The sequence below is a fragment of the Odocoileus virginianus genome, chromosome 12 (assembly GCF_023699985.2).
Source record: "Odocoileus virginianus isolate 20LAN1187 ecotype Illinois chromosome 12, Ovbor_1.2, whole genome shotgun sequence".
Taxonomy (NCBI): domain Eukaryota; kingdom Metazoa; phylum Chordata; class Mammalia; order Artiodactyla; family Cervidae; genus Odocoileus; species Odocoileus virginianus.
In genome coordinates this window covers 30,649,981-30,670,741 of record NC_069685.1, presented here as the reverse complement: position 1 = coordinate 30,670,741, position 20,761 = coordinate 30,649,981, and positions in this window count along the sequence as shown.

The window sequence follows — 20,761 nt, the reverse complement described above, 5'->3', positions numbered from 1 at the left end:
ATCTGGAGGAAAGCAATGTAAAAATCTAACAGTTAACAACAACAACAAGTTAGCCTGTTTTCTGGTTCTATTAGTAAAAATAATAAAAATTTATCATTCGGTCCTTATTTTTCTTGTCACTTGGAAGCCTGGTCGACTGTTGATTGACAGGCTACTACATTTCTCCACGCCGATCTTATCCACCGGCCTCCATCCTGCATTATTTCTTCCTTTATTCTCTGCATTACTAACTCCACTCACCTTTCAAGATTTGGGAAGTTGCTTCTGGTAGGTGATGACTTTCTCAAACAGATCTCATTGATCCTTTCTCTACTGTGTTTTCATAGCATTTTCACACCTATTTTGAAATATGTATTACATCTTGCTACAGTAGACCTTTTTTCCCCCCTTTCTTCCTCACTAGACTGGAAACTTCTCAAAGAGAAAGCCTTGTCATTCCCTGCCTTTCTCATGAGTTTGTGTGCTTAATTGCTCAGTCATGTCCAACTCTTTGTGATCCCATGGCTTGTAGCCTGCCAGGCTTCTCTGTACAATGGAATTCTCCAGGCAAGAATACTGAGATTGGTTGCCATTTCCTTCTCTGGGGGATCTTCCCAACCCAGGGATCGAACCTGGGTGGATTCTTTACTGACTGAGTCACCAGGGAAACCCTATTTTAAATGCTCAAGTGTTAATGGAGTGAATGACTACTTTCACAGGGATAGATTGCATGTCTGATCAAAGACTAGTTCTCCATATAGGTGGGAAAAAGCTTAGGTTCATGATAACAGTAGCATAGTTCTCCCTTGTATAGTCTTAAGGCTGGAAAAAAGAGAAGGAACAGAAAAATGAGTGATGAAATACCAGATCTTATTCACTTAAGTGTGCTCATGGGCATAAATACAGCAAGAGCATAATTCTTGTTCTATTACTAATTTCTATTGGAAGGAACACAATTCTTGAATTTGGCATACCTATGACGTAGAAATAACAGTTTTATACTACATTAAAAACATTCAGTTCCATTCTTCCTTATGGACATAATCTTAAAGATCATTTAATTTACTGTTTTTCACATTGTTTTCCTTGGAGGATCCATAAAGATGGTTCAGGAGCCACCCAGATGGACTAAGCCTGATCAGTGGATAGGTGTAAAGGCTCCCATATACATTTCCAACAGTAGGGTAGATTTTCAGTCATGCATTTTGAATATTAGCTCAGACCTACCTTTCACTCAAAACCAAAGTGAAATTGGTTCAAGCCCACACCAAGTCAAGAGACTGGATTTGAAATTGTATTACATCTTGCTACAGTAGACCTCTTTTTTAAAATTTGTTACATATTTTTTGAAAATTCCAGGGGCATCTCCATCTCTGGATTCTTGAGTATCTGTGTGCTGATTTTGACCTCCATGTGACAGTAAGATTCATTGATTTACACAATAAAAAAAACTCCCTGCAGAACCTAAGCTTTTATAACTACAGTAGGTCTCCTCTCTCCTTTTTTCCTTCCCAGACCGTCCTAGGAACACAAACTCCTTTCACTACTTATGCTTATGTTTGGCTTCAGCCAACACACGAGCATTCTGTCAGAGCAGGTGAAGCAGAAAATTCCCCAGCATCAGTCACAGTTTATTTCTCAATAAAACAGAGAGTGAGCCTGCTTCCTAATTCTGTCACACTTTGTCACTTGAGCCACAAAACCATGCTAGCACTTAGAGATGCACAGAATGTCACGTAAACACCTTCTTCAGTCTTTGCTTTAATTTCCTACCCCAGTGGGGATATAAACCTTCTCATGCTGAATGAGGACAGATTCCAGGTTTATTCACTCAGCTCTTTTGCTTTTACTTCTTTCTTCCTGACTAGCCCTAGTACTAGTGCTGGACACACACACACACACACACACACACACACACACACTTTTCTCCCTCGGCCTGAAAATAAAATTCCTCCCCCCACAATAGCACATATAAATAGATTTCTGGAGTAGTCATCATCTCTCTGATTGGGCAAACTGATTCTAAATTGGTCTGGACAGTGTACAACTGGCACATCCTGCTACATTTATGTTTTTATAGCATACGACCATCTATAAAGAGCTTTCACATACTCAATTCTCTCATTAACCCTAAAAATACTCGGTCCTTATCTATCACCAATTAACAAATTAAGAAATGAAGGTCAAGAAGACTACCAGGGTCACAGAAGGAATTAAAGGTGTGTGATGTGTTAATTTTATGTAACTGGGCTAAGGGATGCTCAGATAACAGGTGAAACATTATTTCTGGGCCTATCTGGGAGGGGGTTTCTACACAGGGATTAGCCTTTGAATATGTCGATTGAGTGACTTCCCTGATAGCTCAGATGGTAAAGAATCAGTCTTCAGTGCAAGAGACCCAGATTTGATCCCTGGGTCGGGAAGATCTCCTGGAGGAGGGCATGGCAATCCACTCCAGTATTCTTGCCTGGAGAATCCATGAACAGAGGAGCTTGGCAGGCTGCAGTCCATGAGGCCGCAAAGAGTTTGGACATGATTGAGCGATTAACACTCACTTTCAGTTTTGTCAATTGAGTAAAGGAGATCATCCCCACCAAGCGCTGGGCATCATCCAGTCTACTGAGGGCCTGAATAGAACAAAACGATGGAGGAACGGCAAATTTGTGCTCTCGGCTTGAACTGAGAGCCATCTTCTCCTGCCCTCAGACATCGGAGCTCCTGACTCTTGGGCTCATGGAGTCTGACCAGAACTTGCACCACCAGCTCTTAAGGTTTTCAGGCTCACTGAATACACCACTGTCTTTCCTGGATCTCCAGCTCACAGATGGCAGATTGTGGAATTTCTTGATCTCCAAAAACATGTAAGCCAATTGCTACATTAAATATTTTCTAACTCTATCTACCCTTCTGGCTCTGTTTCTCTGGAGAACCCTGGGTAATACATGGTGCATCTGCAGCTTTGACTCAGGCCTCTTGGCACCCGCATACCAAGTTAATGATGATGATGGGATGACTTTAGCATGGAGTATTCTTTAGGGATTAGATTTTCTAATATGTATTCTATTTTAGTTTTAGCCGATTTTTCATTTTCTCTCCTCTCTCCTTCTTCTCCCTTCTCTCTCTCTCTCTCTTTTAAGTTTTAGCCACTTGAGGCATGGTGGGAGGGAAGAGAAAGAATAGGGGAAGAAGAATCATCTGCTGAACCTCAATATGCTCAGATACTTTGAGGACTAGGCAGGCTTCTTGGACCATTATTTTGAGACTTGTGAATTGGGCTTTAATAGTACATCATGCATCCCAAGTTGGTACCCTTAGGAGAGATCTCAGCTAGTAGTTCCCCATGAACCACCTGGTATTGGCAGACACAGTGGCTTCTGTGGGCTATTTTATTACCAGCAGCTCTGAGTTCACTGGGAGTAGGTACATTTCAAGGAGTTCCCACAGTGCCTTGCACAATGCTAGGCAAAATAATTATTTGCTAAGCTGATGGAAATTAAAAATGAAGGATGAGGACTGGCCTGGTGGTCCAGTGGTGAAGAGTCCACCCTCCAATGCAAGGGACACGTGGGCTCGATCTGTGTTCAGGGAATTAAGATCCCACGTGCTTCAGGGCAGCTAGACATATGGTGCAACTGCTAAGCCAGTGGACCTCAACCAACACCTGACACAGCCAAGTAAATTATATAAGTAAATGAGTATTTTTCCTAAAAAAAAGAAAGATGAGAATGAGTAATGTTTATAGTTACTTTAAAAGACTTGGAGTGTGAAAATACATGGCAGTAAATATTAAATAAATACATGTGTTTTCATTTGTCATAAAGGCTACCTAGGCTAGATACCTATAGGAAAAAAAAAAAGACAACATAAAGGCCTTAGGTAAAGGAAAGTTATGATTTCAATTTTTTCTGCTTAAAAGCAGCATAATAAGCTGGTGTATAAGAAGTATTATCATCTCTTTAGAATAATTAATACAGAAAAATGACATAGAATTTTTTATATTTTAAATCAAACAGTTCTCTTTTGGAAGTATGCCTGTTGAAGGTCTGATGAACAAAGAAAATACATTGACCAAATTCAACGCTCTGCCCATGAATGGCCCTGATGCTCTCAGGTAGGCACTGTTTCTGTGACACATAAGACACGTATTTACTTATTTTTATTCTTTTTCACATGAATAATTTTCACTTAAAATAAAAATAATATGTGCTCACTTATCATTTTTTTTAAAAAAATCAAACTATACAAAGAGTAGGGAGGAAAAAAATCAAAAGCATTGCCTACTTATCCCCAGTTCACGTTATTCCTAATGGATGATTTTAGTAAGAGTTCAGAGAATTTTCCACACTTGGTTGTGATACACACAGTCAAAGGCTTTGGCATAGTCAATAAAGCAGAAATAGATGTTTTTCTGGAACTCTCTTGCTTTTTTGATGATCCAACGGATGTTGGCAATTTGATTTCTGATTCCTCTGCCTTTTCTGAATCCAGCTTGAACATCTGGAAGTTCACTGTTCACATACTGTTGAAACCTGGCTTGGAGAATTTTGAGCATTACTTTGCTAGCGTGTGAGATGAGCGCAATTGTGCAGTAGTTTGAACATTTTTTGGCATTGCCTTTCTTTGCGATTGGAATGAAAACCGAAGTTTTCCAGTCCTGTGGCCACTGCTGAGTTTTCCAAATTTGCTGGCATATTGAGTGCAGCACTTTCACAGCATCATCTTTTAGGATTTGAAATAGCTCAATTGGAATTCCGTCACCTCCACTAGCTTTGTTCGTAGTGATGCTTCCTAAGGCCCACGTGACTTCACATTCCAGGATGTCTGTCTCTAGATGAGTGATCTCATCATCTGATTTTCTTGGTCATGAAGATCTTTTTTGTATAGTTCTTCTGTATATTGTTGCCACCTCTTCTTAATAGCTTCTGCTTCTGTTATGTCCATACCATTTCTGTCTTTTATTGAGTCCATCTTTGCATGAAATGTTCCCTTTGTATCTCTAATTTCCTTGAAGAGCTCTCTAGTCTTTTTGTAAAGATATGGGAATACCTGACCATCTTACCTGCCTTCTGAGAAATCTGTATGCAGGTCAAGAAGCAACAGTTAGAACTGGACATGGAACAACAGACTGGTTCCAAATCAGGAAAGGAGTAAATCAAGGCTCTATATTGTCACCCTACTTATTTTTTAACTTATATGCAGAGTATATCATGTGAAATAGCAGGCTCGATGAAGCACAAGCTGGAATCAAGATTGCTGGGAGAAATATCAATAACTTCGGATATGCAGATGACACCACCCTTATGACAGAAGGAGAAGAACTAAAGAGCCTCTTGATGAAAGTGAAAGAGGAGAGTGAAAAAGTTGGCTTAAAACTCAACATTCAGAAAACTATGATCATGGTATCTGGTCCCATCACTTCATGGCAGGTAGATGGGGAAACAATGAAAACAGTGAGAGACTTTCTTTTTTGGGGCTCCAAAATCACTGCAGATGGTGACTATAGCTGTGATATTAGAAGATGTTTGTTCCTTGAAAGAAAAACTATGACCAACCTAGATAGCATATTAAAAAGCAGAGACATTACTTTGCTGACAAGGTCTGTCTAGTCAAGGCTATGGTTTTTCCAGTAGTCATATATAGATGTGAGAGTTGGACTATAAAGATAGCTGAGGGCCAAAGATGTGATGCTTTTGAACTGTGGTGTTGGAGAAGACTCTTGAGAGTCCCTTGGACTGCAGGAGATCCAACCAGTCTGTCCTAAAGGAAATCAGTCCTGAGTATTTATTGGAAGGACTGATGCTGAAACTACAATATTTTGGTCACCTGATGCAAAGATCTGACTCATTTGAAAAAACCCTGATGCTGGGAAGGACTGAAGGTGGGAGGAGAACGGGGCGACAGAGACTGAGATGCTTTGATAGCATCATCAACTCAATGGGCATGAGTATGAGTAAACTCCAGGAGTTTGTGATGGACAGAGAAGACTGGCATGCTGCATTCCATAGGGCCACAAAGAGTTGGACACAACTGAGCAACTGAACTGAACTCAGAGAATTTTGTAGAGTTGTTTCCTTTTCTCATAGTTGATCTGAGAGCAAGAAAGTTGGCTCAAGTGCCCATAGCATGCCACCTGCCTCATCAGAATTCTTTTTCTTTCCTGCTTCTGCTTTTGGAGGTTAATGGTTTTCATTTGTTCTTATTTCCTTATTTGGTTGCTGCTTGTGAAGAAGTTTTTTCTTTTCTGTTTTTCTTTCTCCATTTAAAAACTATTTTTGCTCATTTTATTAGCATGGAGGAGGGCAATTTTATGTCAAAGTGTCAGTCAGCTGGTAACCTCAAAACTCTTGTTTGGTTTATAAAGCTAAAATATGAGCTAGATTAAGATTTCTTTAGAGTCTGAACTTGGTGTTCTGCCTCTTCAGGGTCTGAGGTTGACATTGGAGGATTGGACGAATAAAGGAAAAAGGTTATGTTTTGTTTTAGTCTCACTCGGATGAACTGGAAGAGTATAGAATTAATCAGACCAATCTTTGAGCTCCACTGACAACTTCGAAAATAACTAGCTTTCAGAGTTCGACCTCTATATGCAGTATACCCATGAATAGAGAGTGTCACATGTTACCTTCCAGAGGTTACAGTGAAGGTGGCAGACGCCCTGAGGTGTAGGCATCCTATTTCCTGAAGAACTTGTCACCGCAGCTGCTGGGAGTCTTGTCATCAGGCGTCTTCAACTCTTAGCTCCTTCAGGTATTGTCTCCCTTGCAGCCAAATCCAATATTGGGTCTCAATGGGAGAATAAAGGCCTGGCCACTTTGGTCCAGTTGAGAACAACCCTGAAGGCCCATTCTAGCTTCAGATTCTCATGGGAGCAGCAAAACCTATCATTGACCCCTCTGTTCTGCCCACACTTACAACCTTCCACTCCTTATGCAAGTCCTGATCCCGTAGGTACTCCCTAAAAAGTATCCAATACTATCCCTCTCAGAATTTGCATCCAAGGAAGGTGAGTGCTTTATCTAGAGAATCAGGATATTACTATCAAACTTGCCTTGGTCAAAGGTTCAGATAATCCAGGGCTAGAAAATTAGCACCTGATCATGACTCAGGAATAGTTCAGTCAGTGTGAATTTCAGGACATGGGTGATTATAGAAAACAATACTGCTATCTACCCAGATGTGAATCAGATTGCTTTCAATGGCTGCTAGTATCCAGCTTCCAACAGTGATGGAAACCAACTTGTGACGGTAACACACAAAGGACAGAAGCACCGAAGGGACGTTGAGAAAATGAGCTAGGCCTGGATGCAACTATGCCTGAACCCTGTCCTACAGGTGGTTGTAGGTGCATATTTATCAGGATGGTGGTCTTCATTTTCTTAACAAGAATCACCTCAGAAACAGCATATTAAATGAGTCTGAGTTCTCTTACAGGATAATTGACTCTTAAAGAGTGAAAACATCAACCTGGCCATAAGTTGGTTTATGAAACAAACCTCTTAGTTTTCAGGGTAATTCTTGTTGCCTTATTATATGAGTTAAACCCACATAACAAGACAAGACACTGGGGACAGCTGGTATTTCATAGTAACTTGGTCACATATATCTGTGTATGTTGGTCATGATTTTATTCCTTTTAGCTTGAAGCCATTGCAAATGAATGGTGATTATATTAGCCAGATAATGGATTTTTTTTTTTAATACTCTGTCTTTCACACATTAAAAGAAGCCAGTGATTACCAAAAAATGGCTCAAAGCTTAGAAGTGCAGTATGAGTGCATTAATTTCTGCTGTAGTTTAGCACTGGAAGAATGCAGACTGGGTCATTTACATTCTCAATTGAACTGCACTTAAATGGAAATTTATTAAAGAGTTTTTATGTAAACAAATGAGGCATATAGATACAGGCCTGAGATCTTAGTCAACTTTTGGGTATGTTTTACTATATTGTATTTTTTACTTTATTCTGTCTGATTTATTGTAAGAAAATGTATAACACAAATGGGAAATAAGTGTTACTTAGTAATATTCATGTGACAAAATTCAGCTAACAAATGAGTGTGAGTTTTCTGGAGATCCAGGTCAAAATTATGTGTGTAATCCAACAAAGGACAAAAAAGGGAACAACAGTAGCAGGGATATAAAAATAATCACTTATTCTTGAATGTGTGTTATATGTATGCTTATGCTTAATTGTTCAATTGTGTCCAACTCTTTGCAACACTATGGACTGTAGCCCATCATGCTCCTCTGTCTATGGGATTCTCTAGGCAAGAATACTGGAGTGGGTTGCTATGTCCTCCTCCAGGGCATCTTCCCTACCCAGGGACTGAATTCATATCTCCTGGTTCTTCTCCATTCTAGGTGGATTCTTTCTTCACGGCTGAGCCACTGGGGGAAGCCCAAAACTACACTAAATGGGGAAAAAAAGAAGGTATAACACACAATTTCTAACATGGAGACTTTCGCACCATTTTATAGTATTGAGATTATATTTTAGCTTAATGAATAAGAACATGATATAGGATTGAAATAATTAAAGGGAAAATAACTACTTATTGACTGACTATATAAAATTTTCCTTTTAATTATGTCACTCAATTGCTTAAAATCACTTGATAGCTTCTAACTGCCTATGGGGTAAATTTCCAAGGGAGTATCTGGGCATTTAAGCCTCTCCCTAATCGTAGCCTCCATCTAATCTAGATTTATGTCTCCCTCTGTGGCTCAGCTGGTAAAGAATCTGCCTGAAATGCAGGAGACCTGGGTTTGACCTCTGGGATGGGAAGATCCCCTGGAGAAGGGAAAGGCTACCCACTCCAGTATTCTGGCCTGGAGAATTCCATGGACTGTATAATTCATGGGGAAGCAAAGAGTCAGGCACAACTGAACAACTTTCACTTTCACTTTCCGCATATCCTTCTCTAGAGTCATACATGTCTCCTTGTCAATCCATCAGATTGCTCAGCATCATCTCTTCCTCATGCCTTTGCCTTTCCTGTCTCTTGGCAAGAAAGTCTTCTGAAACATCCCAGCCAGAACACCTTTCTTCTCCAAATCCTCATCCTATGCTGGAAAGGGCAAAAGATACATCTTGCTCCCTATTTCAGAATCCAACTGAACAAGAGAATCGGTTTTTCTTTTTTTTTGCCTAGAAACAAACAATCTTTAAAAAATTACTGAGGAAAAAGGTGAGACTCTAAAGTTTTGTAAATAAACCCCAAAGCTAGAAATACTCTGACCAAGTATAAACAGGAAGAGAGAGAAGTGAGAAGGATGCCCATACCTGAGTGATGTAGTGCAGAAGGGTGGTGAAAGAAGAGAGAAAATAAACTGACTTGCAACATAGTAGATTTACTTTGGACAGTTTAGAAGCCAGAATATATGGTCTTCTATGTTAGACAGTGTATCTGTGATATTCTAATCTCTAAAATCTTTAGTAGATTCTGCCACACACAAAAGGCCTATTGAGCATTTTTTCTGTATTTCCTTTTGAAACAGAGAAAGCAGAAAGTCCACATTTGTTTAAATGTCATCGAGGAGATGAGTGAAGAATCTTAAGATTTAGGGCAAAAAGAAAAAGAAACTCAGGTGAACAGGAAGTAGGAGCAAGAGATGGCGAGAGAAATATCTTTTCCTTAGGATGTAGCAGAATCCTTAGGGACAGCATAGACTTTCTACACGGTTTAAAAATGGGACTATTGCTCAGTCTTACTGTAAAGTGACCAATCATCTCAGTTTGCTCAGCCCTGAAGGCTTTCCAAGGATGGGCACCATCAGGGCTCAAAAGTCCCAGGCAAATTGAGATGGGTAGTTTGTTGTTGTTTAGTTGCTAAATTGTATCCAACTCTTTTGCCATCCCATAGACTGTAGCTCCCCAGGTTCTTCTATCCATGGAATTTCCCAGACAAGCATACTGGAGTGGCTTGCTATCTCCTTCTCCAGGGGATCTCCCTGACCTAGAATTCGAACCTGTGCTTCCTGAATTGGCAGGCAGATTCTTTACCACTGAACCACCAGGGAAGCCCAAGATAGGTTATTTTATCATGGTCAAAAAGGACAGAAGCCGCCAACCTACACTCCTGTGTCACAGAGGACGCACGTACGGCACCTAACACAGAGTATCTTGAATTGTTAGTTATCATTCTCTTTGTAAAATATGTGATGAGAAGACAATATAATATTTCTTCGTTTTGGTTCAAAAAACCCATACACCTGATCTATAATCTAAATCTGCACTCCTCCCCTAATAATTACCTAAAAAGATTTTAACCTTAAAAGTTACCCTGATAATTCATTCAATGCATTTTTTGTCACTTTCCTTTTAGGGTCACCTTTGGGCCATTGATTCTCACCCGGTGGCAATTTTTGCCCCTTTCCCCCAAAAGACATTCTGTTAATGTCTGGAGAAATCCATGACTGTCACAACTCATATGAAGGGGTGGCCACTGGGATTCAGTGAGCAGAGGTCAGGAAGCTGCTAAATACCTTGCGATGTACAAGACAGCTCCTCAACAACAATACCATCCCAACAAAGAATTTTCTGGTTAAAAAAAAAAAAGTATAAATGATTCTTAAGCTGAAAACCCCTGATTTAGAGCCTAAATTTTTTTTTTTTTTTTTTTATCATAGTGTTGGCAAACACTTAGCTGGGACATGAAGATTTGATATTTGAAAACCTTCAAAATCGTTTGAGGGGAAAGTGAAACTGTGAAAGCTTGTTTTAAAAAGCACCCTTTCCATGCCAGATACAGAGCGATGGCAGGTAAAATAATTTTAAAACATCAAAAGAAGTGTCCGTAAACACAAGATAAAAATCTTTATGGACCAGAAATGGAATAGAAACACACAGCTGTAGCCTGGGCTTGCTGGGATCTGGCTCCGAAAGCAAACAAAGGCAGCCAGAGTTCAATTCTGCGGGGGAAACAGGATCCCCAAAGCCCTGTGCTGGCAGAGGACCAGAGCCAGATTCAACTCTGAGAGCAGGGAGGCAGTGGTTGTTGCAACAATCCAGGAGAAAGAGAAAACCTCTTGCTACACCTATGAGCTGCGGATTTTATAAGAGCTGTATGTGTCAGTAGAGCCTAGATTATGTTGTTGATGAGCAGCTCCCAAACCTATAGGTGTAAAGCCATGAAAGCTTATGTCTGCTCAGCTACATGTGCATTATAGGTTGATAAGGAGTCTATGCATATTGCAGTTTGTCATTCTAGACATGGGCTAACAAGAAAGCTACCACTTGTGTATGTGCTGACATCCTGATGAAGTGAAAAAGGACCCTAGAAGTCTGGTATCAGTGAATCTATGCACTGGCCTAGTAGGGAAACACACCACTTCAGACCAAAAGTTACTGGCTAACTAATGATGACTGTTGGCTTCCCTGGTGCCTCAGGTGGTAAAGAGTCTGCCTGCAAAGTGGGAGACCCAGATGGGTTCCCTGGGTCAAGAAGATCCCCTGCAGAAAGAAATAGCAACCCGCTCCAGTATTCTTGCCTGGAAAATTCCATGGACAGAGGAGCCTAGTGAGCTATAGTTCATGAGATCGCAAAGAGTCAGACAAGACTGAGTGACTAACACAACAATGATGATGTTAGTTACCAAGCCTGAAGAAATACAATTCCTTCATGTGCTGGAAAAAGGATCAACTACACTAGTGAATGCCACAAGCTCTTTATCTACATTCTAAGAAGCAGCATAAAAAGCCAAGAACCCAGTCACCAGCGAAGTTGCTTGCTTATTCATTGACCACATCTCCGATAACTCCCGTTTCATAATAGGTTAGAAACAGCTATCAGATGAGATCTGGGCATCAGGAGAGGGCTATTGATGAGGCCAGGAAGAAGCCAACTATGTTCCGCTTATACAGGTAGTCAAGAGTGAAGAGAGAGAAAGAAAATAGCACCCCCTCACTTAAGATCAGCCCTCACTTAAGCTCAATCTCAAAACACATAGCAATGTTTGTGGTTCTCCTCCCTTTGGACAAATGGTAGGATTTCACAACCTTGCTCTCTTGTAGTTAGGGCTGGCCTTTGAGAAGGCATGTGTTTCAATTCTGGATTGAAGATTGAAGAGCTGGTGTATGATGTTCCTTTCTTTCCTCCATATAAACAGGTACTTTGCAAATATCACAGGGTCTGATAGCCTAGTATATGAATGTGGATAATGTAGAGTGGATCTCCCTGTAGACTTGAGATGGACATATAGCTTAAGTGAGTTGTCTGCCTGTATTGTTTTAATCCGTTGAGATTTTGATGCTATAAAATTTTGGTAAATTTTGCAGCAAATTTATCTTATCCTAATATAGTAGTTATTCAAGAAATATTTATTGAGAACTTAGAAAATCTTAGAGCTGGTAAGTGTTAAGCTGGATTTTAAGAGTGTAAAATGTAAATTAATGAAGATCATGGTAGCAGACATTCTAGAGTCTCTGATTAGCAGAGGTGGAGTGTTAGCACAATGCCAATGTGATAGGACAAACAAGGGTGCTTTGTTTGGCTGTGCAGGTAGAGATCAGCTGGAAAGAAAATTTCATGCATGGGAGAGAAATAAGAAGTAAATTGCAACAGATAGGGAGGAATCAGTTAATACAGAACTTTTGTTTAGAGTTTGAAGAATTTGAACCTTGCCTTCTTGAGAATAATTTAGGTTATTTTGGAGATGAGTGCCACATTGAGAATATTAGTTGTTTTTAATGATGATTACTCTAATAGTCATATTTAGGATGGTTTTGGAAGTGGAGAAGTAAGCAAAGAAATTATTATAATAGCTAAATGTGAAATAAAGAGCATAGTTTCGATGTAGATATTTTATATTTCAGGTATATTTCAGGATAGTGGGAATAATATAAATTTGAGAGTGACTGACAAAAAGGAATATTTAAAAAAATGTTTTGATTAGTACAAATCAGAAAGTTAGAAGGGGAGCAAGTTTAAGAAAATCAGTCAAAATCAGAATCAGAGTCACACATCTGGAAAATGAATAAACCATTTGGATTGCCAGAGAAGACAACAGATTGAACTCTAGATTTTCAGGCTGGGAGAGCATTTCATAGCAATATGATATACCAAATGCAGTTGTAATTCTATGGCTTGTATGGGAGGCAAGCCTCGAAGATGTAGATTTATTTTCAAACATTCCATATATTCCATTGGTGTGGTTCATATTCACTAGACAGGTGAGCAATAGTTTTAGTGACTCACTTATGCAATACTCAGCAAAGGTAAGAGCAACACCAAGTTTGTAATTATGTTGTTAGATTTATCACTGCCAGGCTTTAGTGTTTCAGTTTTTTTTTTTTTTTTTTTTAATGGCTATCATGCAGATAAAGGAGAAAAGGGATTGCCAAAATATATGGATTTTTACAATTTATACTTGCTCCTTTTTACTCAGCTTATAGGAGCTTAACTCTCAGCTACAGAATTGGCTTCAGGCTGATCCAAAGAACAAAGAACTTACTGTGTGAGATGATCTTTTTTTTAAATTAGCTCCTTTAAAGTTTTAGGTTATATACGTGCATTTTGAAGTCCAGTCACTGTAGATACTGCTTCTGAAACTTTTGTTCCCTTTTAATTCAAGACTAGATTTACTGTCATTATGAGTATCCAGAAATAGGCTATACTTAAGTGAATTTACATTTGAGTTCACAAATGTTGAAAAGATGAATATTTTCTTCTTGGGTCATGGCATTTTATGATATTTGCTGCTTTGGTGAGAAACTCAGAAGCACAGTGTTAACTTTATATAAAATACATAATACAAAATAGTATAGTCTTAAAAGTGTTTCCTGTGACCTTGATAGCATGGAACTAATCAAGAAGCAAGCAACTAACCCGTGTGGATTTTGTTATGCTAACAAAGGAACTGGCATATATACAGGCAATATATGGCAATCAGTGTTAAAGTCTTTTAAAATTATGTTCATTATATTTTTATTGGATCAAAACATAGAGAAATTTCCACTTTAAGATTTCAGGAATCTTGACAAATGCTGCACAATCTTATGTGTTAGTCACTCAGTCGTGTCCAACTCTTTGCGACTTCTTAGACTATAGTCTGACAGATTCCTCTTTCCATGGGATTCTCCAGGCAAGGATACTGGAGAGGTTGCCATTTCCTTCTCCAGGGGATCTTCCCAACCCATGGATCAAACCCAGATCTCCTGCATTGCAGGCAAATTCTTTACCATCTGAGCCACCAGGGAAGTTTGCACTATCACAAAGGTTAACTTAAATGTTGCTGACAATACCATATGTTAGCTAAATTATTTAAAGTTAAATAATAAAGTGCCTGTGATTGAATGTGTATTAATTTTGCTTTTGGAAAGAAAGGTTTTTCTGACACAATTATAATTTAGTGAAGAAAAAACTCTAAACTATAAAATCTAAAAAAGAGAAAAGTAAATAAATCATGCATGATCCAAGTATTTAGGATTCCTAATTCAAACATTTTTCTGAGTTTTTATATGTTTTAAATTATACGACAGTTTCCCAAAATGTTTTAGCTGTTAATACTGCCTTCAAACAGTGAAAACTTCTTGAGAATTACATGTATTTTTCTCTTCAAATTTCCAAAAAATGTACATTTAGCCATCAGGTGATTGAAATGCTGCTAGACCCAGATGGACCAGATTCTGCTCCTCCATAATCCTTTAAAAATTATCCTATTTACATATGGTCTGGGGCTCTGTTAGGGGAGTTTTAAACTATTAAGAAACAAGTGCTTAAGCCATGTCTGAAAACAGATGCTTGCAAAACTGATGGCTAATTTCTCATCCTATGTGGGAGAATTCTTTGCATGTGACATAGGATGAGGAACAAGCCAGATGATCTCAAAACAACATCACTGGAACGTTTTAACTCCATGAAACATTTATTTCCAAAGGGAGATTCTGAACACTGTGGAATTTGTTTTTCCTCCTTTGTGGGGCAAAGAAAACACTTTCCTTTTTCTCCTTTAAAGTTTTAAACAACAACTAGAAAGTAGTCATGTGTGTTTTTCTAGTAGTGCCATTTTTCTGATAGCTGAGACATTCCTAAGTTTCACACTACAGTGCTACAGAAAGAACATTATTGATTTTATATTTCAGGTATGCTCGGGATTCAGTCTTCACGGTGGCCAAGGGAGGAACTTGAAAAATGTTATGCCAACAAGAATTACTGTGAAAATCAAGAATCTCTCTGTTCTATACATCTGCGTCTCTTTTTCTGTCTTGAAGACTTTTGGACTCTGGGGGAGAAGGCGAGGGTGGGATGATCTGAGAGAAAAGCATTGAAACATGTATATTATCAATTGTCAAACAGATCGCCAGTCCAGGTTTGATGCATAAGACAAGTGCTCAGGGCTGGTGCACTGGGATGACCCAGAGGGATGGGATGGGGAGGGAGGTGGGAGGAGGTTTCAGGATGGGGAACACATGTAAATCCATGGCTGATTCATGTCAATGTATGGCAAAAACCACTACAATATTGTAAAGTAATTAGCCTCCAACTAATATAAATAAATGAAAAAAATAAAAAATAAAAATAAAACATATATTAACTGTAAACAAAAAAAAAAAAGAATCTTTCTGATAGCTGAATGAGGTTCTCCATTTCGAATCATAAAAGAAATATGGAACTTTGTTGAAACAGGATAGAAATACCAATCATATTTTCTGCTGTTAACCTAAACACCTAGATATTTAAATGCAGAAGCACTCTGGCTCCAGCTGCTTGTCATGGTGATTGGGTAGAAATTGCCAGTATTCAAATATCATAATGTAGAAAAGAGATGATCACTTCTTAACCAGAATTTATTGATTACATAGCACCTATATAGCACTGTTTAAAGTAGCTAAAAATACTAAATCATAACAACCCTGTGAAATAGTTACTTTTTTATTTTTTTAATTAATTTATTTATTTTAATTGGAGGCTAATTACTTTACAATATTGTAGTGTCTTTTGCCATACATTGACATGAATCAGCCATGGGTGTACATGTGTTCCCCATCCTGAACCCCCCTCCAACTTCCCTCCCCAACCCACCCCTCTGGGTCATCCCAGTGCACCGGCCCTGAGTGCCCTGTCTCATGCTAGTTACTCTTATCCTTGCTTTAGAGAAAAGGAAGCTGCTTCTTTTAGCAGTTAAGTGACTTGCTTAGGTTCTAAGGTTAGAAACAGCCAGGCAGTATTTAAATTGGGCAGATCAGCTCCACAGTCTCCATTTTTAATCAGCACGCACGTGTCTCTCAAAAGAAACCTGCAGTGTATCATGCAGTCACAATTATTAGTGCTCCTACGACATCAAGGCTGCGTATTGTGACTCCGTTTATTTAAATTATATGCATAGTGCATCATGATAAAAGCTGGGCTGGATGACTCACAAGCTGGAATCAAGATTGCCAGGAGAAATGTCAACAACCTCAGATGTGGAGATGATACCACTCTAATGGCAGAAAGTGAAGAGGAACTAAAGAGCCTCTTGATGAGGGTGAAAGAGGAGGTGAAGAAAAAGCTGGCTTAAAATTCAACATTCAAAAAACTATGATCATGGCATCTGGTCCCATCATTTCATGGCAAATAGATGGAGAAAAAGTGGAAATAGTGGCAGATTTTATATTCCTGGGCTCCAAAATCAATGTGGCTAGTGACAGAAGCCATGAAATTAAAAGATGCTTGCTCCTTGGAAGAAAAGCTATGACTAACCTAGACAGTATATTAAAAGGCAGAGACATCACTTTGCCAACAAAGGTCCATATAATCAAAGCTACAGTTTTTCCAGTAGTCATGTACAAATGTGAAATTTGGACCCTAAGGAAGGCTGAGCACCGAAGAACTGATGCTTTTGAATTGTGGTGCTGAAGAAGATTCTTGAGAGTCCCTTGGACAGCAAGGAGATCAAACCAGTCAATCCTAAAGGAAATCAACTCTGAATATTCATTGGAAGGACTGATGCTGAAGCTCCAATAGTTTTGTCACCTGACATGAAGAGTCAATTCACTGGAAAGGACCCCGATGCTGGGAAAGATTGAGGGCAGGAGGAGAAAGGGGTGACAGAGGATAAGATGGTTGGATGGCATCACCAACTCAGTGGACATATGTTTGAGCAAACTCTGGGAAATAGTGAATGACAGGGAAGCCTGGCATGCTGCAGTTCATGGTATCACAAAGAGTCGGACATGACTTAGCAAGTGAACAGCAACTGCTTCATCCATCATCTTTGAAAGCTGTCACTTTTCCCATTGGTTCCTGGGCTTCCCAGGTGGTGCTAATGGAAAAATTTACCTGCCAGTGCAAGAAACAAAAGAGATGTGGGTTCGATCCCTTGGTGGGGAAGATTCCCTGCAGTAGAGAATGGCAACCCACTCCAGTGTTCTTGCCTGGAAAAATCCATCCCCTTAGTTTTATGCAATATGTGGAGAAAACTACAGTCAAATAATAAAGTTTCTTCATTTTTGATCAATGTAAAGTAGAGAATGATTGTCATTTTCCCTGGTTAACAGACAACTGAGAATGTGGTAAGCTGGACTGAGAATTCATCATTCTAGAATATTTACATAAAGAAGTATTGTCTGAATAGAGAAAAGTTGTTTTGAAATCAGTGTTAAGTCTTGAAATGATAGAATTATGTAAGAGAAAAGAAGAAATTATGAAGAAAGTCTATCATCTTGGTGCTAATCTTGACAGAATCATATCTGTTATTGTTTATAGACCAGTGGGAATGATTTCTGATTGGCTGCCACAAATATTGCCACACATATATACTGTACATGGGTATACACTGACACATAATCACTTATGTAGCTAATTTAATACAACATTTTCTAATTAACTTTTATGGGAGAATTCTGTGACAGAAATTTTATTCTCATGAATGTATTATGTTGAGTGTTTTGGTTCCAAGGACTATAGTCTGAATCTTTGTGGCTCTTGAAGCCTTACCAGAAAACAATATGCTTTTCAACCTTGCTGAATATGTCATGCTTTCAGCAATCATGATATATACGAAGCCACTGGTTGAACTATTTCAAAAACAACTCTGGATTGAGAAATGACTTACTGGACTGAGAAATTATTTACTCAAATGAAGTCCATATAAACCAGTAATCTCATGAAAATTGCCACAAGTATCAGGTGAATGATGTCTAGATAATTCTGTAGCTACAACTCCAGCAAACTAAGGATGCCAAAGCATTTATAATATTATTCAACAAAGAAGATTCATTGTATTTTTTTTTAAGAACCAAAGTCCCTGTTCTCCTCAATCAATGCAGCTTCTCAAAAGTAGCAAGAAGAAATCATTCTAGTTCCCCTTGAAATTGAAGGAAAGAAAGGATAGGACATGTATGTACCAACTTCTGAACATTGTTTCCTGGGAGATCTGAAACATGTTTGTTCTAGAATATTGAAAATAAAGTGTCTATAGATCAAACAAATGTGATCCAGAAATACTTAGTGTGAAAATGGAAATCATAATTCAGAATAAGTGAGTGTACATTGTCTACATTATTTATCAATAGAAGCAGATGTGGGAAGGGGTGTTTGATGTGACAGGATGGTTGGAAGGTGGGAGCATTATTGTGATGCGGCAGGAACCTATTTTCAGCTTGTTTCTCAATTGCAGAATTTTTCTGATGCAAAAGTTCTCATCACAGCATCTTGAGATAACACAGAAGCTGTTGCTGAAGAAACTTAAAGCCCTAAAATTAGAGAAAGATGGAAGATCGAAGACCACACAAATTGAAAGAGAATAATTCTGTGGTTTTAATATTTAGTGACAGGAATTTTGCAGAGAAAATGAGAAGAAGCCACTCCCTGCCCACCCTCAAGAATAGAATTAATAAAATATGTTAGCAATATACACAACTGGAAAACTCATAAAACTTCAGAAACAGAAGAATCCAGCTCAGAGATCATTCATCTAACAACACCAGAGAGAGCGACTCAATTTTAACTTATTAAAGAAGAAATTAGAAATGAGAACCCTATAACATATGATCAGAAGTTTGTGATATATAATTTTTCTTGCATAACCTGCAGTAAAATCCTTGTAGTTCTCTTTTAATTGTGTGCTGTTCAGAGGCCAGACAATATTCAGATGTCACTCTTAGAAGGGATAATTGAAGAGAGTTTTATAAAGGCACTATTTACAAACTGTGGTAAGGGCCAGGGGAACCCACACTGCGTGATTAAGCACTCTAGGGCTGGTACCAGCTGGACAGTTACCAGACCCATTGAGAAGGGTGGTTGGGGGAGTGACCACAGCAGAAGATGTGACTCTCATTAGAAAAAATCAGCTGGGGTCTGTTCCAGGGTCCGCAGGGAGGTAGCTTAAGGAATAAATATCCAATGTGTATTTCTTCCTCTGATCTCTTAGCTGTTTTTGCCAAATAGAATCCAGAAGGAAAGGGAATTTGGTTGATATACTTAGAAGAAGTGTGACTACCCAATGCTTAAACAACAGGGTAGACAAGGTCGAGAGCAGGTATGGAGAAGAGAATCTTGAGCACATTCAAAAAACATTTTTGTAGTTTTCACGCCTTGGCTTAAGACAGAATTCATGGGGGGAATCCAGTGGGGTCAAGAGTCTGGTACTCAGAACATGTAAACCCAGTAATCAGCAACTGTTACAGAAAAATTGCTTTAACAAGACGGTTTCTTCCTAGGTGAACTTCAACATTCAAGGGGCAATTTTTTAGGCCCTACAAAAATATGAATTTAGCCTTAAGTATTCTGGGAAAAGATTTCCAGTTCTGAGATCTCTGAGATCTTTTTTTTTTTTCTTCTTTCACTTTAAATAGCACAGAAAATTTTTAATTTGGTTGCTTTAAAAGAATCGTATGCTTGAGCCAATAGATGCCCTCATTTAGACTGCCAGGTAGAAAAGTCAGAGTGAAAAAGGTATTTTTTTATATTACTATGAAATAATCTCTGGGGCCCCATGTGTATGTGCATATATATTTTTAAGCAGAGTGACTAATTAGGTCCTCTGCCCTAAAGGAAATTTACTTGGAAAGGACAATCTGTTCACTCTTAATATCTTTTTAAAGGTAAAATGTGACCAAAAATTCTGTGTGAAGAGTAGAGATACAAGTACTACTGTCTTGACCAAAAAAAAAAATCTTTTTACTTTTGTAAAGACTATATATTACTTTATGAGCATTTATCAAAGATACACAAAACTCCCTGAAAATTCAAAGTGTGATCTTTTAAATCAATCTTACCCTAGAAGTTGAGACAGCATTTTATCAGTCACTTCAAGAAATGAGAAATTTCAAACAATATGCAAAAAATTTCAAATATGTGAAATGATCCTCCCCCCCTTTTTTTTTGTTCTGACTCTAGACTCATGTTAATAAAAGACAAGACAACGTGAGTCATGCATCTTCTCCATGCTCATCACTGTCAGATGGTTCCTGACTCTTGGGTAGAGAGTTTTTATCATCTCCAGCCAGAGAAACACACAGAATAGTTTCTATGTTATGTGCTGATGGTTATTTAGCAGCTTCAGGGAGTTCTCTATTTTCTTGCTTGGTTGAAATAGACTTGATGATCTTTCTACCTGACAACAGCAAAGGTCAGCACTTGCTTCCATGTCTTCAAAATACAACTGACACAATTTTAAGCCTTGCAGGACTGAATACTTGCAAAAGAAGGTTGAGAAGTACAGTCTTTTTCCTGATTAATAATGTTTCACATCTCGTGTGCTCAGTTGCTCAGTTGTGTCCGACTCTTTGTGACCCCATGGACTATAGCCCACCAGGCTTCTCTGTCCATGGGATTTTCCAGGCAAGAATACTGGAGTG